The following is a 23,000-nucleotide window of genomic DNA, read 5'->3' on the forward strand; positions in this document are numbered from 1 at the left end:
GGTTGTGAACATATCTAATTAGTTAAAGAAGCAGATAGGAAGCAAGTGCTCTGTGGTTAAGGAAGAAGAGCATTCGTGTTAATTAACTAGCTTTTCTATTGGTTTGTTCGACCCCAGAACCTAATCGGTTGTCAGTGATTGTGCAAGTTAGTAAATTTTTGATCGCATAGTGCGTATTCCAGCCTCAATTTTATTGTGGTCTGTTATTTCGAGCACCATAGATTGTTCTGTTTGGGTAAATCAGTTGACAAAAAAACCCTAAATGCTTTGCAATTGCTCTCAAGCTAAATTTTGGGCTAAATGCCTAAATAGCTGGTACACATTTTAAATGTTGAACGAGTTCGAATAACACGCACGAAGTTTTGAATGACAGGAACGCGAATTACGTTCTCGTAGCCTTGGTTGTCGTTCTTGCTTGAGCTCCAACCAGCAGTGCGCAGCCATCATGGTTGGACGTGCATGGTTGATGAGCGACTGCCGATCACGCGCTTGACATTACTAAACAAATTGAACTTTGGTTCTGTTAAACTGCTGTGAACTTTGAGTTTTGCAGCGCATCGAAGCAATTACGATCACGCGCTTGATCGTGACGTAAGTAAACAGAATTGAACTTTGAGTTATGCGGTGCTTCAAAGGAGTTAGGAATCTTTACTTCGAGCATTTACATTGTTTTGAAATTTTGCATTTTCAAGAAAAAATGTTTCTTTGAGATCTTTTTAGTCTTCGCGTGAATCCTTTTGTAAACTATGAGCTGTTGACGACTAATTTTCTCGCTCGAAGCTACTTGTTGCCTGAAGTAGAAGGAAGTAGCGCGCTAGCACCTGTGCAGACATTCAATACAATCCAGTAGTTAGTGAGTTACCATGGATTTGACTTAATTAACTCAACTAGCAACAAAAGTGTCTTTTATGTTTGCTTGTTTCAATTTCCAAAAGGACTGCTTTGCGCATTGATCTAAATATAGGAATATACGCCGGATAACGATCGAGACCAATATCGCCTTGGTTTTTACCAAAATAAAGGGTGTTTTGTCGGGTTTTCCTGTTTCCATGGTAACGAATTACGTCAAGATAATGATTGAATGTTAGTGAGAAATAATGAGTGTTCCGCATGATAGCATAACACGCCGTTACTTTGAAGTATCAATTCTTCCAATAAAAAGGAGTATTAAAAGTGTTGAAATTGGTTTGAACCACCTGAAATCCACTGTCTTTTTCACTTTTGTGAGCATATTACAAATACCAATTAAGCGCTCAACTTTCTGGGCGCAAATGTACTGCACAGACAATTAAACAATGTTGTTTAGCGTACTAAGCTGTAGTCAACATGGGACAACGAGATCAAGGCTGAATTACTAACCATTTACACCATGGAAGACGTCTAATAGATCGACAAACGAGGTAGGTAGAGCTTTTTAAGTTCTTCCTTGAAATAATGTGTCGTAAATCTTTATAAATTTCATTTTATCTGCTGGTATTTTTGTACGGGTTTACAAAATTCTTGTATGGGTCGAGGCTTTGGATGATGCAATAGTCGAGTTTTCTCCATATGCTACGTTTGTCAGTCCACCGATGAGTGCACTGCTTTTTGCTCCAGGTTTACCCTGTGTTCATTTCTGTTCTCTGGCCGGCAGTGCAAAAAAAGCTCTTTCTGAAGAAACACTGTAGAGTATATTTATATATTTATTCATAACATTTTCAAATACAAGCACAACCACACACAACAACTACCTTGAAACTAGTTTTAGGCGGATTATTTGTTCAATCACTCGGCAAGTCTAAATTTTGTCTTTATTTTATGGGTCTTTTGCCTTCTAGTAAGGCTGCAGTATACTTGTAGTATTTTTTAGGATATATTTAAGCATTGCTTCTTTACCGTTTAATTCGATTCGTTACCGCCTCTCTTGTAAACAATAATGTCCGGTATTCCCTTTCCTAGTTTCTAGGGTATACGTATCTTTGAGGCTTTTGCCCTTCATTACCAGGAAATAAATTTTCGTTATCGCGAAAATATCGGTCAATAAAATTTATGTATAATTAGTTTAGCTAAGAGATTTTTGCATGGAGTAGAAGATTAACTGATTAAGGCCAAATAAAATGGCGTTTTGTCAAACACAACATTCTTTAGCTGCTATGAAAATTCATTTCCCTTGGCTTAATGTTCGATTGTGCGAACATAATCTCAATTGCAAGAATTTCTTAGAAGTTTTTCTCATCAATTTCTCAACGAATTTTGATGAGCGCTTAAATTTGGAAACGAAGGTGTACATGTGCAAACTAATCTCGCAGAAATGGAGCACAGAGTGCGTGGAAATTGTATTCCAAACGAACATCGTGAAAGGATAGTTGGGGATAGTTACCTCTGGACTTTTGTCATAAATGTTTTTTTTTTCCTCGTTAAAGAACATTAGGATGCCGCAAATATTTCCTTGTTCTCTTGAAAGGTTGTTATTTCCGTCATTAATTGAAACTCTATTGGCATTAATGATGTTCTCCGTGCAAAATTTATCATTGATCACGCAAAAATTACAATTTTTATTTTATCTACGATGATTACACATTCCTTTAAATGACTGAATTTTTGACAGTAATAAAAAAATTATTTCCTAGTGATGAAGGACAAAAGCTGTAATAACCTTATGTACAAAGCTTCTGTTTATGCTGTTTTCTCCTAATTTTCGACTGCTTAGCTGTCGACCATATTATACGATGAAAAGTCCCTTCATCTGTCAAGTCTATGTGTGGGTGACAAATTTAAGCCGTAAAATGAGATTTATTTACTATGGTTCATGGGCATACTGACGCCCACTCAGCAAAAGGGAAGTAAGGTTTTGAAACCTGTCCCTAATGTCTGGAAATTTGAGGGGTCGAGGAGATCAGGAGAAGGAGTAGCGTATATTCATTATGTGGGAGTCGTGAGCCAGTGGAAGTCCACAAACTTCACATGCAAACGCTGACAGAATCAGTCACACTTTTAATGGCCCATATTAAAGGAAAGGACTAACTATATTATATTAGTAAAGGTGTTCTCACTGTTTTCATTGTAGGTTTTAAAAAAGTACAATTTACTTACTTCATAATTTTACTCTTGCAGGTTAAAAGGGGAAGTAGAAGTTATGATACGATCCAAAAATCATAAAGTGGCTTTTGATTGAGTGATGTTGAATGCTCTAGTGAAGGTACTAGAGTTTAGCCTATTAGCTTTAACTGCTTGAATACTTTGTTTTGTAAACACAAGTGGAAAGTGTTGGAGGCCCTAGGTTAGCAGTAAAAGAAATCTAGCTAGGTACTGAATTTTCTGGAAATAAAAGTTACAGTGACAGTCACTTTGAAGAACTGAACATTCATTTTTAGTACCTGAATTTTATAACGGATTTTTCCAGTTCACAGAAATTCAATCTGGATTGTCCTGACTGAAGTATTGCAACTTTTACTATAAATATACCTGATAGCGTAGCACTTTGCAATGACAAAATATTTTCTTTCCTTTTTTTAACAAATTAATCGTTACAATAAATTGAGCGTATTAAAACAATTCAATCCTTAGCTGTATTGCATTCACGAAGGATTTGTGTTTGTTGAGTTTAATACTCTATCTCCCACATGTTAAGACGGGATTAACACACAATCTTCAAATTGTGGCAAAACGTCCTAATTCCCTGATGAATGAGGTCTTGGTCCGTAATTCAGCATTTCAGGCACATTTCCTTTCACGTTGAAACACCAAACAACCATGTTCTCAACTTCTATTTATTTAACGGGGAATTCGTTTGGGATCATTCCGGAATATTTTGATATTGTCTCTAAAGGCTATTTTGAATAATGTGAGTGAACGTTCGTTTAGGAGATATTCTCGTTGCGGAATAGTTTGATTTCATTTTAGCTATTCTGTTGCCAGATGCATAATAGACGGAATGCTATTTGTTTCCACTGAATATATTCTTATTGCGGAAAATCCTAGACAAATGCATCCTAAATGTGGTAAAACAGCTCAGCGCAGTCGAGGCCGAAGTGCCTTTGTTGATGGCACACATACGGACTATAGGCAAGCCCTCATGATGCTTCCACTGTCCTTGGCTTTACAAACGATACCTCATGCAAAGAAAATCGTAAATATCGATAAGTTTTACATGTTATATTCGAGCTTGGTAAGACATTTCCTTCATAAGGCTCGCAAATTACTTTATGCACAGTCGACGAAGGTCGATTTGCTTTCGCTCTCCGGCTCCACTGGAACTTAGCCCTATCACGTTTAATGTTCAATGTACAAAATACTAGGACGTATCGACCTACCATCGATATTTTCCTGTCTAATGTGAAAAAAGACGCTCTATAAGCGTTTAATCGGGATACCTTATGCACCAGAAGTAGATGCACACATTTTAGAAGGTCTAAAAGCAAAACTTCACTGGTGCACTTGAGAAACAGTGGATATCTATACCTTCGACTACTCACCAAATGTATAACTCACATTTCTATTAATAAGCCAACAATGATAACTGCTAACACAGCAACAATAATTGATAATATATTTATTTATAACATAGGCTGTAACTGTATAAATGGAATTTTGGTTAATGATCTCTCAGATCACCTACCAATATTTCAAATGTTACCTTTAAAATGTACAGAACCTAAACCAAATTAATTGTATAAAAAGCGAGTAAATACAAGGGAAAACCTGGATAAATTACAGGAAGATATTACCTTAAATCTACTGATAACGTTGATGATATTTATAGACAATTTCAGGATACATTTTTGAACTCATATAACATTTGTATTCCTGAAAAAGAATGCTCAAAAAGCAAAATGAAACCCTGGAAAACGTAAGGATTTATCAAATTCTCACGAGTAAAAATAATTCATACAAAATTTCAAGGTTGTGGAACAGAGGAATCAAAAATAAAGTATCAATTATTCTAACGAAAATCTACTTTGAGCAAATGTTCAAGATTTCAGAAAAAAGCATTAAACAAACTTGGGAATTGATTAATGAGATAATTAAAAGAAAAAAGAAAGAATCATTATATATCACAGAATTTAAATACAACAACGAGCCAGTTACTGATTGCAAAGAGATTGTGAACAGATTCAATGATTATTTTGCTAATGTTGGATATGACCTGGCAAGAAAGATAAATGTTGACACTAGTTCAACATTTAAAAGCTACTTGAAAGGAAACTTTATGGATTCAATGATGCTGTCACCTGTATGTGAAACAAAAATTCAGAAAGAATTAGAAAATCTTGACGCATCAAAAAGCTGTGGACATGATAACGTCATGCCGAAGGTAGTGAAAAATCTAGCAGCAGAGTTAGCTGTGCCATCAACATAATATCATAAAGCTGACTTGTACAACAGGGAAAATACCCATGGACTTGAAAACTTTAATCATTGCGCCCGTATACAAAGCCTGAGAATTTCAGAATTCAGCAGTTATAGACCCATTTCTCTGCTTCCCTGTTTTTTCAAGGTATTAGAAAAAGTTATGCACAAGAGAGTAATAAGTTATGTGAACAAAATAAAGATTCTCAATGAACATCAATTCGGTTTTAGAAAAAATCATTCAACAAATTTTGCGCTGATAGATCTAGTTAATAAGATCACGTAAGCATTAGATAACAATGAATTTGCAATTGGGGTTTTTCTAGATAACAATAATAATAATAATAGTAATAATAATAATAATAATAATAATAAGGATACGCGTAAGGTTAAGGGTAAGGGTAAGGATATAGATAGCAATAGTAATAGTAATAGTAATAGCAATAGCAATAGCAATAGTAATAGTAATAGTAATAGTAATAGTAATAGTAATAGTAATAGTAATAGTAATAGTAATAGTAATAGTAATAGTAATAGTAATAGTAATAATGATAATGATAATGGTAATGATAATGATAATGATAATGATAATAATAGTAATAATAATAATATACAGGATAGCCCCGTCAGTGCAATAAGCACAGGTATCAAAGGGGGTCTGGTAAATTAAAAATACATGTAAAACATGTGTGTAAACATACAAAAAGATAAAAAGTATAGAAATCAATAATGTAAGAAGTGTAATTATGGTAAAGGGAAAAGTCTTTAGTGTCCTTTGAAAATTCACTAAAAGATTCTTTATTAATATGGCAAGGAAGGCTGTTGAATTCCGATGCACCACTGAAATAAAAAGATCTCTTAGCGACTTGTAAGTTAACTTTGGGAATACGAATATCATTACAGCTTCAAGTTGCAACTGAGTGTACAGAGGTATTTCAATCATAGTAATTATTCAGATAAGGTGGTACTAAACCGTTAAGGATTTTTTAGCTAACAAGACAATGTGAAGTTTTCGCCTATCAGTTAATGGTACAAGACCCAAAGCAGCGTTCAGCTTCTTAGTATGGAGACCACCGTGTGGAAAAATTAACCTCGCAGCTCTATGCTGCAAATTCTGGATGGTATCAGAGTTAATCATTCCAAACCCATGCCAAGCCACATCACAATAGTCAAAAATGGGTAAAATCATCGTCTAACACATTTCAGTACCGGCAACCATAGTCCTATACTCCAAAAACTTGAGCATTATGGTGTTAGGTGAATATAGCATTGGGTTGGCTCAAAAATGATATAGCCAAGCGTTACCAGTGTGTAAAATATAATAGTTAAATATCTGAGAAAAAAGAAATATCTTGTGGTGTTCTCCAGGGCTATATCTTGGGTCCTCTGTTATTTTTAATATACACAAATGACATTAGTAACAGCTCAGAACTAATATATCTCATACTCTTTGCTGACGAGACAAATTTGTTAATGTCACTCAAGGACCCAAATACTATATGATCGAAATGAGCTAGGAGCTAGAGAAATTATCCACTTGGTTATTACTAAACAAACTGTTGTTTAATCTTACCAAAACCCACTTTATATTTTTCAAATCTTCGAGAGCAAAGCTGAGGAGGGTCATTCCACGATCATGGACGTTGCATTTGTACAAATATGGCGAGAGAAAAATCATCTAAAAAGATACAAAAAAAATAAAATATAATTCCCTTTTACTTTGTTTATGACAGATAGGGAAGAGTTCCATATTTAGTTGAAATCTCGTCAAATGAACTCTTTTCCAAAAAGCTATATTTAAATAAATAGAGTTGTCATGGACGTTACAGCTGAATCAGCCATGTTCTCAAGTGTAAATTATAAATCCTAAATTCCTGTGAATTCTGAAAGCGTAACATGAAACCATTGATATTGTTTTTTAGGTAAATGTCAACACTAAAATTTTGAACGTACTGAGAAATCTTTCTTTTGTGCTGTGTGTCTACTTTGTTTGATAATAAAACACCATCATGGACGTTACATTCCAGATCATGGACAGTACAGTGTGTGAAAAAGATAATGAAATTAATGGAATTAACCAACATTTTGAAATTTCAATCAGGATAGAGGACAGGCATAAAAACCAGCTAGGGCTGATGTGGCTTCTTCTCTAAATATTACAATTTATTTATTTATTAATTTATTTTATTTTCATGGACCTTCATTCCAGATCATGGACATTACGGTATGTGTAAAAGATAAATAAATGAAATTAAAGATATTGAAAAGTATTAAATCACCCGTTCCTTCTTCTTTTCCCACATATATTAGAAAACTGGCCAAAAGCTTGTAGAAAAGGTTTTCCTAAAAATACTGCCTTGTTTCCAGCATGTTTTGAACATATTTGATCAAGACTGGATAAGTTACTAGGTCTTTTGTTGATAGTATCTTTGCATGGTTTGCGACTAAGAACCTTTGTTCAGTTCCATATACTCAAACTTAAGAGACAAAGCAGAAGTAGTATCTTCAAAGACATTAGATTCTAATCACAGAGCCATGTTGACCATTTCTTGTGTTCACTTTAGAAGATGAAAAAACTGACACTTTGACATTTTTTGACTGTTATATTATTATTGTTATTTATAATAATTCAGCATTGTTTCGAACTCTAAGTCCTCAATTTTTTGTCGAAGAACAAAATTAAATGTTAGAACCAGGCTTTTAGGGCAATTATTACCCATTTCACGTCATGAGAAACTTAACATCAGGTTTTTTGAGTGACCTTTAGGAACTGATCAGTTTTGTTGTCACAGATATCTGTTACTTGGTTAAATAAAAAAGCATCTGTGTTATTTTTTATATCGAGCTTAGATACAAACCATGAGAGAAAAAAATCACTTTAATTTTCATGGACGTTACGTAACGTCCATGATAATATTTTTGACAGTTACACATTTCTCTGAAAAAATGTTAAATGAAAATACTTTGTTTTTTAATGGAGAAATTTGGTTAAACTAAATATTTAATGTTACGCTTGATCTTAACTAAACTCGGTTGTTTGAATTATGATTAAAAGATGATAGCATCCATTATACCTGTATAGGAGTCTTTCAGTAAAAATTGCCTTTAATTTCAGTAAAATTAAAGGCAAAATAATTTCTCAAGTAAAACACACAAAATTCCGAGGGGTAATAATTGATGAACATTTTAATTGGAAAGAACATATCAATAACGTTGCAACAAAATATCAAAATTATCGGGACTATTGTGTTAAGGTAAAGGTGCATGTAAACATTTTGTAACAAGATCGTTACTAAAATCAATTTACTACGCTTTAATTTACCCCAGCATACTTTATGGAACTGTTGTATGGGCTAGCGCGTACAAATCCAATCTTGACGAGGTATATAAACTGGAAAATAAAATGTTGCGTTTTTGTTACGACTAATGACTTTTAAGGATTATAACCACAGTTCAAAACCGTTGTTTTATGAATTAAATTTACTTAATGTGTATCAATTAAACTACTTTGGTACTGGAAATTTAATGAATCAGTATTCAAAGAAGCAACTACAAGCAGCGTTAATGTTACTCTTTAAAACGAATGAAGAAATTCACAATTATAACACGCGGTCGATCAAAAAGTTACACAAGGCAGCAAGCAAAACAAATATTAGAAAATTCGCCATATGTAATAAGGGAGTAGACATTTATAATAGTTTACCATATATATGATTTTTAAAGGAGAATCAATGCAGCTTTAAGCGAAAGTTTAAAAATTGCAAATCAAAAGAAAACATTCAGTATATATTGATTTATGTCAGCAAATCAGGTAGCATCTCTTTGTCTGGGTCTTCTATGAGAATCCAAGTTATATTGTCACTTAAGAGTGATACTTGTGAATAGCGGGTCTCCTAGATAAGCCAAAAAAGGCTTCTGGAACTTCCAGCTCAATATCATACGACGTTTGTTAAGAGATACTTATGTAACGATACATATAAGTGATTTTGAATAGGGCAATAAAAGTTGAAGTTCAAGAAGCTGAAGTATCTTACATGAGCAAAATAGAAACTTGATGCAATAATGTGTTCAGATTGCATTGAAATTCTATGTTTACTGTATCAGTTATTATTTAAATAAGAGATCCTGGATCACATCTATTTTGAAATCTTTTCAGGCTTCTATAGCTATTCTTTTCGAATGTTGTTAAAAACTTGGTACTTTTAGCTCTCAAATTATACTGAAAACATGGAAGCTACACAAGAGCCACAGTAACAAATCCAGTATTGCCAGATGTTTTGTCAGAGAGATTTCTGCAGCATCAATTTGCTATCACAGGATTCCCCCCTTTCATATATTAACTCACAGATATGCGATCTGTTTGGAAAAAACATTTATAGTAAGATGTTTAGACTTTGCTTGTAATTTTTGAAAGCATTTGTTACTATGGTCACAATTACATTCAGTGCAGGTTGATTCCTACGAGGGCTCAATAATAGAAAAAGCAAATACCATAACATGATATAGCACAACAGCATTTTAAAAGACAAGAAGCTTTTTGAACTCATCACTGATTACAGCGTTACTGTTGCTGTTGTCATATGATGGCAGCTAAAGGAATGTTGAGATATTGGTTGGATTTGGGTAATTTAAGGAACTTGACTCTTCACCTCTTAAAGTGCCAGTTCGACGAAAATTGGCATCATTTTCCCCGCATATTTTGGCACAGAATAGCCAATTTTAGTGTAAAACATTCTTCGATATAAAGAAAATTGAATATAACGACTGTTAAGGTAAAAAACATAGCTATAAACTTACGATTTTTTCGTCCGCCATTACACGAAACTGGTTCCAGTTGAGCCCACAATTTAACAGTAGTAGATCAAGTTATGACGTCATACTCGTAACATTTCGCAAAGTAAGAGCTTCACGCTCGTACGGACGGGTTTTGTTTTTGTGCGTGGAGGGCCTGCCACAGACGTACAGACGTCTGTGATGTCTGCGCTTTCGATCACATGTTGATCGGTTGCGTTGTGTGCTTTGTGCCAGGCCTTTCCGCAAATATCTCGTAAAATCGCTGAAATATCTCTTCAGAAATTCTCAAAAAAATTTCTAAATATCACAAAACATTTTCAAATATCTCGATCAAGCCTCCAAATATCTCACTCGGAAAATATTTCAACATTTTCAAAATTTTCTTGCAGTAGTGGCAGGAGTAGAGGAAGAATATATCTGCCATATTGGAAAATTGCTGCTTTATTGTTTTTAGTGTTATGGAATATATTTTTTCAAATGGGAAACCACTGTTTATTTGTGGCATAGAAATAAGCGTTGCTTCTAGAAAATAGCGAGGAAAACTCAGGGTACAGCCATAAAATGATAAATTTATCTAAATATCTTAATATTTTCTAAATATTACGGAAGTTTCTAAGTATCCCAAAAAATATCCGGACGTTTGGCTGTTTATGTTGTTCAATTCAGTTTTATTGTTTGGGCGGGGAGCGCCTGCCATTTACATAGAGAGGTCTATCTGCACTTGCAACTCTACATGTATTACAGTTCCGAAATGAAATAAAACTAGCAGGTGCCGAAGCTCCATAGCATTAGAGGTTTTACTTTGTAAACAAAACAAACAAACGCAAGTGCTGAACCTCCTTTGTTTTAATATCAAGGCGGGCATCCCCCCCCCCCCCCCCACAAGTGTTGGAGGTGTTTCTTCGCTTTGTTAACAAAACATAAAGCTACTATCTCAAACTCATATTACCTTACAAAAGTTTTTTCAGTCACTTATCTGGATATGAGTTCCAGAGTTGGCAAAAGTAGCCAGCTGAAGAAGAAAGTCATCATGAACTGAACTTTAAGTTAATCCCCATAACTATTGCCTCGTGTTTTTTTTTTTTTTTTTTTTTCTCTTTTCACATTTTTACCTTAGTAAAAGGCACATCTAAAGCGCAACACTTACTGATAGTGCACAATATTATTAGAACTTAAAAGAGATGAAAAGATGCTTGTATAGTAATTTTAACTTTAAAATGCCTGTTAAAATAACATTCACATTCTCATGACTCATTCCCACAAACTCAACTAAAAATAACTACTTTTATTGTCACAAATAGAGTCAAAATTAATCTTTTGCAAGTACCTGACACAGGAGTTTACCAAACGTCTTGGTACATTTGGCTATTAAACTACAGTTATCTAATTTAACCCGCAAAACAATATCTAACTGCCAGTGAATGTAAGGCACAAATTAATGGTATTGTTACAATAGAAAAAAAACCAGAATACATATACTACAAGGAATTACTCCAAATTTTCACTGTGAGGAGAAATCACTCTAATTGAAGCTGTCACCCTTACTATGGCCTGTGGTATTGCTTGTTTGCTTGTTGTTGTTGTTGTTGTTGTTTGTTTTTTTCGGTATAAAAGGGAATACTGTAAGTTCTATAAGCCCTCTCCCTTGACTTAGAAGTTGCCCTCTCCATTTCCATGATACTTTGTCTAGTAGCATTGTAAGTACTCCTCCCTATCTTTCTGGGTGGAGAGGAGCCACATAGTAGAATGTTTGTGATATAATATGCAGTCAAGATCAAGATCACATTACCAGTTATTATACAAAGCAAAACAGAATAACAATATGCATTCAAGATTAGATGTCGCTGCTACACATGTATGTTACTCAGTCGTCACTATTTTGCATAGGACAGACACCATGTTTGTGCCCTTTCGCTCTCAGGCCACACCTACGGCATGTTGGAAGCTTTCTTTGAGTGGTTGGTTTTTTTTGTTTTAAACCAGCCTTTGTAACTCATCATCTGCAGAAAATTATCAATATGTGAATAGACCCTTCTTCAAAATGGCGCCGGCCGAGAGAGGACTGGAAACTGGAGGTATGAAATTTTCAATATGGCGGAAAGCGTGGAGAGAAATGTGCCGTAGAATGGGAACTTCGTGAGAGCTATTATAGAGTTTGCGGATAAGTGGCTCGAAAGCAAAAAGGGATGGAAAAAGGGAGACAAGTACTACCTGGAAACGTACCTTGAGGGTGTCAAATCTTCTTTTCTGAGGATTGCTGCGTCGTAAAAGCAAAATGTTATCGCTCGATGAGGAAGACTGAAGCGCCATATAAACTAAGAATTGTATTTGGTCGTTCCGAAGAAGAAGGAATCGAAGGGTTCATGCGAAGCTGGAACTGGGAAATGCCAGCATTTAGCTGCTTCTTTTACACACGTAACGGCAAAACTACACGATGGCAACTCTCCAACTTCCCATCTACAACAGTCCTTCGCTTGAGCCACAAAGATGGTTTGCTTCCGAGTTTGTGAAACCACGAATAGATCGAAAACCTCGCGAAGTAGCACTTAAGACTGTACAGGAGTATTTACACGATCCCAGACCATCGAACAACGGCTGATGACTGAAAGACACGTTCAACAACTTGGAGAAACATCTCAGATGTGAATCCTACCAATTATGCTTCTTGGCTCCAATACTTTAACTCAGCATCCCACCAGACGTCTCTTCCATGGGGGAATTTTTTTGGAAGGCTTTCCTTTAGCAAATCAGTTAAGGGATATATATCCTACGGGCTTTGTAGCTACTGTTTACAGTGAGGGCCTTGAAGCAGTGTTTGAATTTCCTGGAGAAATTACTTTACTGGAACATATTAGGAAAGGGCCACCAACAACAGACTGAGTGCTAGATGAAGAAAAACCCTTCTTATCATATATCATGTTATCTCGAGATAAAGCGTTGGAAATCGAGAAAAATAGGAGAAGTCAGTCCAATTGCCCAGCATTGGTGTCAAGAGAGAGTATTCAGAATCGGCACTGCTTCAAGATTTGGTGAACTTGTTCACAGAAAAGCACCAGTTAATGGTAGGTTCCTACATAGTTTAGTTTCATCAACAAAGGTGCAGACTGAGACCATGAAATATGGTCTGGAAATGGAAACAGTGGTTGTCGAAGAGTTTATTTTCAGGCCCTCAAGTAAAAGTTTTCAAATTTGGCTTGCTGATTCATCCTGATATTTACTAGATGGGTTGCTCGACTGATGGGTTTAGTTATGATCCTAATGAGAATCCATCGGTTGGAATCTGGAAATTAAGAGCTAATTTTCGATGAAGGAAAAGTCAGTTGAGGAGTGTTTAGAACTTAAAGGAGACATTTGTATTCATCGAAATGAAATGGAGAAATAAGACTCAAACATAATCATAAGTATTACTTTCAACTACAAGGCCTAATGGGAATTTCAGGGTTGCTGTGTAGCAAATTTTGTATCCATTCTAAGGAGGGTCAGAATCTGTTTGTACAAAAAATTGAATTTGATCCTAGAGTTTTTCACAAAGTCACTTCTAAAGTTCATGAACTTTATTTTTCTCACTGCTTGCCTTACCTTTTGAGGCAATAAGTAGATAACTGATTACAAACAGGATAAAAAGTATAAATTTATCTCATTTACAAGCATGTTTTTGTGCAAAGTATAATAGAGGGTTTGATATTTTGAATTTTAATTTTTAACAATAAATGCCAGACACTTTATGGACCAGAATAATCAGTCATCTTCATACTTTTCCTGGTTAATAATTGGGCACTGAAATAATAACAGCGTGCAACAGACTGTCCAAATCTGATTTAACACTCCTGCCAGAGACAAGGGCACAACATTGGTAATGATTTTGTACATTTTGATTCTACTTATAGCCCTCTCCACATGGATACGAACACTAGCTACTGACTGTGTATTTTCAACTTCTTCCTCATTAAACTGGACTTTATCTGAAAGAAAGGGAGATATACTCAAAGTTACTCCAATTGGTTCCAGTAGATCTTTAATGTTTTAAAATCCTTATCTGCCATGCAGTCATCACCCTTTTCCTACAGCTCTAGAATTCCACATTGTTTTGTGATGTCTTCATCTGAAATACTACTAGTGTAAAGATCAGAAATAAATACTGGAGCACAAGAGGGTGCAGTTCCTAACAATCCCTTTGCAGTTATAGTGTTTTAGTAAGAGGAAAAATACTGACGTTGAGCTCACAAGGATGATGGTTTGCAAATCGTGATTTCTGTACAGTCCAAAATGCACCTGGTGGCTGGGTACCTTTCTTTAAAAGGAATGGGCATAGTTTCTTCAATTAAGTCCTTGTTCTGCCAGATGGGAATGGATCCCAATTCAAAGTACAACAAGTTAATCCAAGAAAGGAATATTCTTGAAACTGTTGACCTTGATACTTAAAAAAGGTAAGCCAGATGTTCCTCTGGGAAGACATGTCTTAATCTGACAAGAGTTAGAAAATACTCGTCAAGCATCGACAAACTTCGAGGTCTTCCTTGATTTAGCTGATCAGGCTCAGGTTGGTGCCGATTTTCATCTCCATTAACGTCAGATCTCCAGTATTTTATATCCTTACATCTACTGACAATAAAATTAAACAGCTGCAAAAACACAGTCCAGTTTACAATACCTGTGTAAAATCGAATTAACTGGTCCTGGTTATTGAAGTTTTCTGCAGAAAAACACACGTGTTTATCCTCCATCAAGGTTCCGGCAACCTCTTGCTTTCCCTTTTCCTTTTTAAAATGCTCGAATCTTTCACTAAGTTCTTTTAACCGTGCATTTTTTCTTCAAGATCACGTTGCAGTCCGTCGATAGCAGCTTGTTTTCTTTCGCAATGCGGGCAGCTCTTTCGCTACCGTTTCTTCGGTGGCGCTTCCAAAGTTTCACCTTTACGCTTTCCTGTGCTTACAAAAGTACTCCGAGATCGTTTTTCACCAGACCATTTGAAAGTAGTTGGAACAGCACCTTTTCTCAGAACGATTTTCATGCCTTTTCCATCTTCGCTAGCTGTGTAATCTTCCTCGCAGAAGCGCTTTCACTCAGAGCAGGCATTTGTGTTCTCTGTAGCAGTAAAATAATCTCCCTCATCGCGGCGAATTTTAGCAATCCACTGGTCTTTTAGCTCTCTTTTCTTGGGAAAACGGTGAAATCGAAGGTTCTTACTCTTCTTTGATGTACCATTACAAAAGGGCACAAAACAGTTATGTTGCATTTTTAATGGACAAAAAATGGCGGAAATCGATCTCTGCGACTCTTGATGTAAACAAACTATACCCCCAGTTTCCAGTCCTCCCTCGATCGGTCGGCGCCATTTTGGACAAGGGTCTATTGGCAGCTTAGTAAAAATGGTTTTAAACACTAAGGAACCGACTGAATTATATTATTAATATCATAAATCAATCTTAATTCAAGGGTACTTGTAAATACAAGTAGATTAAGCATGCTGACTCAAAAGTGGACATCTTACAAATGTTGACATTTTCCACTTGTCATGTCAATTCATCTTGTGAATTTATATACTGGTGACAGTGTTGTCAGAAGTAACATAAATCATTATCTACTTTGTGATGCCATTGTCTGCTGAGCTATTTACATGTATCTGATTCTTTAAAACAATATGGCAAAATCCAGCAATAAAGCTGCCCACTTCAAAACTTTGTGACAACCTTGTGGTGAACATTGTTTATAATTGATCAGACAGGCAATCATTCCATTTTGCTCTCCATTTTATACCTGTACGTGTGGGTGGGCATATTGGAGTTTCTTTTCCATGCCGGGACATTTATTTTCCTTTTGCTTCTTCTTTGGGCTCTTTCTCAGTGAACATGGTATTCACTGGCTTGGGCACCTCCTTCTCTGAATCCTTAATTTGAAACCTTTGCAAGATCCTTCCTTGGTGTGGTAACCATGCCTGATAGAGTTCTTCAATATATCCTAGAAAACATTCTTCTTCCTAGTTATTAGGTTGCAACAATGAAATGAAATGAGTCTTAAGCTTATTTCATTTCAGTAATAATTTCCCTATTTTATGCATTAAAACAACTTCCACATGTCTTGGGTTATATACAAGATATATATCATTGTACAAGTACATTTGTTGTGTCGTAAACCCTGAAATATTCATTGACGTTGCCAGGGAAAGACATCAAATGAATATAAATTATGTCATATTGTGGCTTAGAAAGGGTATTGGCATTATTTTGTTGATTCTGAGTTGTACACAGTGAGGGCTGTAAATTAATGCCAACATTTTTTATGTTAAAGTAGTCACTGTTTTAAAAATATTCAACCAGGCAACCATCCCCACCCCCAAATTTCGAAAAGTAGACTAACTGCATTTGGTATACAAAGGGTTCTCAAACAACACTTCTATCACTCCATGATGGATTTTTTTTTGTTGTTGTTTTATGAGAGTTTAATTTATAACTTCTGTACTAGCTGTTGCACAATATCAGTCATCTAAAGAGCGAACTACATTAGCCTTAGGCTTTGTTATTCCCTACATCACCCAAGCTCTTTTCGGAATCGTACGAGAGTGTCGAATATATTACTTTGGAGCTTCGGACCTGGCAGTGCTACGGTATTGACTCTCTCTTCTCATTATGCTTCGCCGCCGCATCAAATATAATTCTCACTTTGGTTGTTGCTCTGTCAGGGGTACGTTACCCATGGCTTTCCACAGGTGTACCGCGAGGTAAAAACTTCGAGATTTGTAGAATTGTGGTCCCCGTTCCGATTTTGAATTTTTTATGTGGTCCGCCAGATTCCCATACAAACCCTTATAAAAACCGGGAGCTCTAAACCGAAGGCACCACTTGACCGCGGTTTCACACCCCCATACTTGGTGTGTGGACTAAGTTGAACGCTGCAAACAGGTCAAAATCCCAGGTTTGTGCATATTGGGGAGCCGACGCCCAGTGCCACTGTGCTAGACCGAAAGTACTAATTTACCATGGTTTCAGAGCGCCAAACTTGGTGTATACAGTAAGTTGAACACTGCAAATAGTTTCCTACCAAAAAGTTTGAAAAAGTACAGAAATCCCCGTTTAGGCATATTAGGATAGCCGACGCCCGGTGTCGCAACCCTAGACTGAAGATACCACTTAAGCATGATTTGACAGCCCCAAACTTGGTGTGTGGACTAAGTTGATCGTTGTCAACAGTTTCCTGTGAAAGGTTTTCAAAAAGTTCAAAATCTTATGTTTCTGCATATTGGAGAGCCGATGCCCATTGTCGCGACCCTAGACCGAAAGGTACCATTTAACCATGGTTTCAGAGCGTGAAACTCTGTGTGTACATTAAGGTGAACGCTGTGAATAGCTCCCTGAAAAAAGTTTTGAAAATGTTCAAAATCCCTAGTTTGTACTATGGATTACGAGAATTGTCAATTTTGGCAGCGAATTGTCGCCGCTCCGATTGGGGAATAGACGATTTCCGGTACTAATGTGAGGGCAGGCATCGGGAAAAACCGAAGGAGCAATTAATTGTGCTGTATTTGGTCCGTATGAGTAAGCCCTCCTAGGTAAAGTGTCCTCGTACACGAAATGATGGCATTTTGAGGGAAAAGGAGCAAAGTTGACCAAACTTACTCGATTGGTAGCATGAAATGACCGAACTTGTAGCCAAGTTGTCTCGATGTAGACGAGAGAATGGATGGATGTTGTACGTGATGGCCTTTGGCCAAGAATAGAGGCTTAGATTCCGAAGAATCATTCCTCCCTAATGTATCTTCTTGACATTCCGTGGACTTGCCAGTCCCACTGGTATGTCTGAAGTTTACTAGGGTGAAGCAGTGGGAAAACGTGGCAAAGATAGAACGGGTTTCCGTCCGCCTCGTGCGCCTTCCGTGGCCGACCGGATTCCCAGTGCAGATTGTCAGTCGAATGCCAGCTCCTTTGAAAGAAAGTAAACGCAAAAGGGTTCCCGTCGGGTTTACTGAGGGATAGTTACCTGGTTGATCCTGTCAGTAGTCATATGCTTGTATCACAGATTAAGCCGTGCATGTCTTAGTATAAGCACTATTACTGTGAAACTGCGAATGGCTCATTAAATCAGTTATCGTTTATGTGATTGTACCATGGCTAAATGGACAGCCGTAGTAATTCTAGAGCTAATACATTCGAAAAGTCCCGACTTCTGGAAGGGATGTATTTATTAGATAGAAAACCAATGCGGGTTCTACCCTGTTCTTTAGTGATTCATAGTAGGGACCTTAAGATACGAGGACGGAAAGGCCAGTACGGGAACGGCAGTGGACGCGGGAAACTTTCGTGGGTCCCGTTGTGTCGCCAAAAACAAAATGCTTAAGGTGTGTATTTTCGCAAAGGACGGCGACGTCAATAATTCGAACATCCTTTAGACTTTAAAAGAGATGGTAGAAATCTTATCTTATTAAGCTTAAACGACAATGAACAGCGATGCTGAATTTCTTTTTCTTAATAAGCGAAGCAAACATCTGTCATCATCTGTCATATTTTAATAGATAAAACAGAATTTCCGTCTGAAAAAATTAAACGAACAATCTGATCGACCTGCCTCAGATTGCTTTTTACCACCAGAGCGTTTGAGAATTCTGTCGCCGAAGAATCCTGACTTTTGGTGAACATTTCAATTTCCATCTGTAATTGTAACAAGCCGCAACTATTATATAAATAAAAGAAACGTTGCATCAAGTTGTGGGTAGTATGAAAAAACAACAACTAAACATTAGTTTGAAAATGTGTATTTTATTTGCTCGATAGATGCTTCCATGGCATTCATTCTTACAACATTTTATCGACTGTACTTACACTGATGTATTCTCAATGCATACAGTTTGTATTGAGCTTGCTCACTCGTGACAGCGACTGAACAGTAACTGAAACACAAACGAACAGACGAGGAACATTTTTATTCACATTTTCCTATCTCAGTGTAGTATTCTACACTACAATCACGAAAAATGTGAACCTTATAAACATTCCTATCAATATAACTGAAAATAAAGTCGATTAGAACATTTATCGGGGCAAAACAAGGACCAAATACTCACGTTTTCGATACGACGGCTAGTCGGGCGAAATGGCGTCCTCGACGAGTCGAGGACAGTAGAGAAGATGAGTCGAGATTTCTCGTGCGCATGCCCGGTTGAGTAAATTTACTTCTGGTAGCCGTCCTAGCTCGTCCCGTCCTGGTATCTTAAGGTGCCTAGTAACTGATAGAATCATACGGATGATTGAGAGTTTGGTTGTGGCGGCACATCTGTCAAATGATAACGCAGTTGTCCTAAGGTGAGCGCAATGGGAACAGAAATCTCACGTAGAACAAAAGGGTAAAAGCTCACTTGATTTCGATTTTCAGTATGAATACAAACCGTGAAAGCGTGGCCTATCGATCCTGTAGGCTGCAGGAGTTTTAAGCTAGAGGTGTCAGAAAAATTACCACAGGCATAACTGGCTTGTGGCAGCCAAGCGTTCATAGCGACGTTGCTTTTTGATCCTTCGATGTCGGCTCTTCCTATCATTGCGAAGCAGGATTCGCTAAGTGATGAATTGTTCACCCACCAGTAGGGAACGTGAGCTGGGTTTAGACCGTCTTGTTGATGACCCTAGTAAGACGGGGCTAATGATATGCCCATGCTTAGAGGGAGTTTTTCCCTATGATGACTGTCGGAATATGGTTTGGTCAACCAGCAAAACTTGTTGTATAGTTACAAGTTCGGTATGGCAAGAGACGATGTTGATCCATGTGAAAGGCACTGTCAGCGAACGCTCTCATGTTGTTGGACAAGTTTTGTGCCTTATAGGTTGTGTTAGGTTCACAAGGCATTGTGGTAAAATGTACAGCCGCCATCTTTTTTCCTACGGTGGCAACCTCGTTCCCAGGGTCTTTTCCCTGGCTTGGAGGTGGGGCGGGGGCCGCCCCACCCCCAAGCCAGGGAAAAGACCCTGGGAACGAGGTTGCTACGGTGGGTTATGCGGCATTCATGAACTTACAGGAGTGCAGATCAGTACATATGAAATAACTGTAGTGAACAGGGTGAAAGAAGAAGACAACTGCTGTTATAAACAATGCTGCGCTCTGTAGTGAGGTGGTTTAGGGTGATTTTAAGGCTAGATCGTTACAGAGTGAAAGAAAGCATGAAATTTGGCACAAAGAATCTTGTTAGTATAAGAAACAAATTTAGCCTGGGTGCCACGTGATTCGATGATCCGGGGGGGAAGACACGTCATTTCAATTCTCGATAAGCTTCATTAGCATGAAAACGAGGCTGATAAATCAATCCATAGCTTTTATGCTTTTGATCACCAAGTTAAACCAAAATACGTCAACAGCTTGTAAATTAGGTTGTGTGGTTCACTTAGATAGCCTTAACGTGGTTATGTCAAGTGAAAATTGAATGTTTCTTGCTTTTTCGCTCATGTTGAATGACCTGACTTCAGAGCATGCAGTTGAGTTTGAATTCGTTTTTTTTTTTTTTTTTTTTTTTTTTAAATATAGTTTTACTTTGGTTTTTCATTAAGCGAATGAGAAACTGAGGAAATAGAAAAATATACAATCGCTGCCACGTATGCAAAGGATAATATACAACCGGAGCCAAGCGCGGAAAAATATGCAAAAGGCGCCAAATACGGGAAACACGAGTCCAGGAATTTAGTTGAGGATCAGTTTTGGTTTTGTCGAAAGTGATCATGAGCTAACTTCGTTCAGGCAACACGATGTAAGACAAACAGAATATTTGATTATCTGACGATGCAATTTAAGCTTTAGATGGCCGGCGAAATAGACTAATTTTAAGAGGCCAACTTTCTATTTATATTGAACAGAATGAACAGAATGCTTGGTTTCTACTATGGGTAGATAGTTATTTAATTGAATTCAGATTCTTTGGGCTACTGTTAACTGTTTATTACGGCAAAAAAGAATTTCCGAAGGGTATTTTAAACTAAGTTCAGAACCTGACTACCAAGCGACGATGAAACTTCACCAGCTTTAAGTTCCCAACAATCAAGTATTGGAAATGCATTTACTAAACAACAACAAAACTTTTCGGTTATATTTTCTGTGGCAGGTAAAAGAGCGTCGTTTCAACTGAGAACTGCGATAAAACATTTCTGGCCACACATTGTTATTGCACTGTAAAGCAAACAAACTAATTTTTTTTCCCGGCTCTGCGCCAGTGACAAAGCCAATAAAAATTAATACCATAGCGTTCATTTGCATATTTTATGTTCTTTTTAAAGTTCGCTCTTTTAAATAAACGTTCGCAGAATTCTAGATAAAGATAATTTAGGCAAATACGTGTTCGTTACTTAGACAGGGACTTATTTATATCTGTATCTAAATTTAATTGTCTAGAGGCAATGGATTGGAGTTCATGCATTATTTGTGGTAGCCGTAAAAGAGAACCATTGAAATGCCCTGTAGATATAGTCCTCACAACGATTGTGAACAAGTGCACACGGCTTTTCTGCAGAACGTAAAACAATTTAAGGAGCTTGATGCTTTGCCAGTAAATTTGGAGTTTGGGCCAGAAGTTACTGCTAAATTGTCACTTGAAGTTTTCCAATTCAAAACTTGAACGTGCAAGAAACAAAAGGAAAAGTGATGTTTATGAAGACGAAACCTCGACCAGAGTTAAGAGGCAGTTTTTGAGCAAGGCGGTTTGGTTATTTTGTGGGGAAACTGGCGACCTTCACGAGGTTATGACACTAGAAGTTGATGAAAAAGTGCGAAAAATGGCCACCGACCTCCAAGATTCAGCTTTGTTAAAGCACAGAGCAGGTGGAGATATGATTGCAATCGAGGCAAAATACCACAAAAATGTATGACAAATCTAACTAATCCTCACAGGGCATTTCTTCGTCAAAGTCAAGATTGCCAGTCAGGTGAGGAAGATAAGAAGAATGAGGCTAGGGCTTTCGTAGAGTTAATTTCATTCATGGAGAGCTGCGTAGACGATGGAAAGTAAATATTGACCCTGACAGAACTACATCAATTGTACGTGAACCGTCTACAAGATTTTGGAATTGAGAAAGAACTTAACAAGACCCGTCTAAAATCACGTATCCTAAGTCAATTCCCTGCAAACTTCAGGAACAAAGTGACGGGAAGAATGTTCTCCTAGTTTTCAATAAAGGAATGGCGTCCTTGCTTAGGGAAGAGTTATGGAAACATGATTATGAATCCGACGCTCTAATTTTGGCGAAAGCAGCAAGGATTGTGAGATGCGAAATGTTTATCGAACCTGGATTCCACTTTGATGGGAGTTTCCCCAGTAATTGCCAAAATGCATCAGTTCCCTCTTCTCTAAAGGTGTTAATATCAATGCTGTTGAACGGGTCCAATATAGCACAGGGAAGCGCAACAGCGTCACAAGCAACACTGACAATATCACAACTAATTGTGTTCAACTCCAAAAAGAAATCCTCTTCAACTTCCAGCAACCGACATTCACTGGAAAGGGAGCCCCCATTACCACTTTACGTTGGCCTGAGTATACACTCATATACCAGAAGCAAGAAGATCATAAACCAGCTCTATCAACTGGGGATAAGCGTCTCATGCGACAGACTGGATGATTTGATGAATGGCTTAGGCACTGCTGTATGCAGTCGCTTTCAACAAGATGGAGTGGTTTTTCCCCTAAACTTGAACTGTGGCCTTTTTACTGTTGGAGCCCTTGACAATATGGATTACAATCCTTCTTCAACTACAGCACAGGGATCCTTTCACGGCACAGGGATAAGTCTCTTTCAGTTCCCAAGCAGCTCGGTAGCTGGCGCTCAGTCGAGGCCTCCAATAACACTTCCTCAAGGATCGGAAAGGAATATACAGCTTCTAGAGAGCTATAAAACCGTTCCTGCAGTTGGCGT

General features: G+C 37.2%; 1 long non-coding RNA gene and 1 pseudogene across 2 annotated transcripts; one reads left to right on the forward strand and one right to left on the reverse strand.

The window, feature by feature from the left end:
* Positions 1 to 267: 267 nt before the first annotated feature.
* On the forward strand, positions 268 to 3,325 carry LOC149097176 (uncharacterized). The gene is made up of 2 exons (XR_016204247.1): positions 268 to 1,400; positions 3,094 to 3,325. It is a non-coding gene; the product is annotated as an uncharacterized LOC149097176 (long non-coding RNA).
* Positions 3,326 to 13,658: 10,333 nt separating this feature from the next.
* Positions 13,659 to 15,398, reverse strand: LOC110058156 (uncharacterized; annotated as a pseudogene). Its single transcript, XR_016204295.1, has 2 exons — positions 14,774 to 15,398; positions 13,659 to 14,084 (listed from the first exon to the last, which is right to left on the reverse strand). The product of XR_016204295.1 is annotated as an uncharacterized LOC110058156 (transcript).
* Between the last annotated feature and the right edge of the window lie 7,602 nt (positions 15,399 to 23,000).

Source organism: Orbicella faveolata, unplaced genomic scaffold (assembly GCF_042242905.1).
Source record: "Orbicella faveolata isolate gen_17 unplaced genomic scaffold, um_ofav_v1 contig_47, whole genome shotgun sequence".
NCBI classification, from domain to species: domain Eukaryota; kingdom Metazoa; phylum Cnidaria; class Anthozoa; order Scleractinia; family Merulinidae; genus Orbicella; species Orbicella faveolata.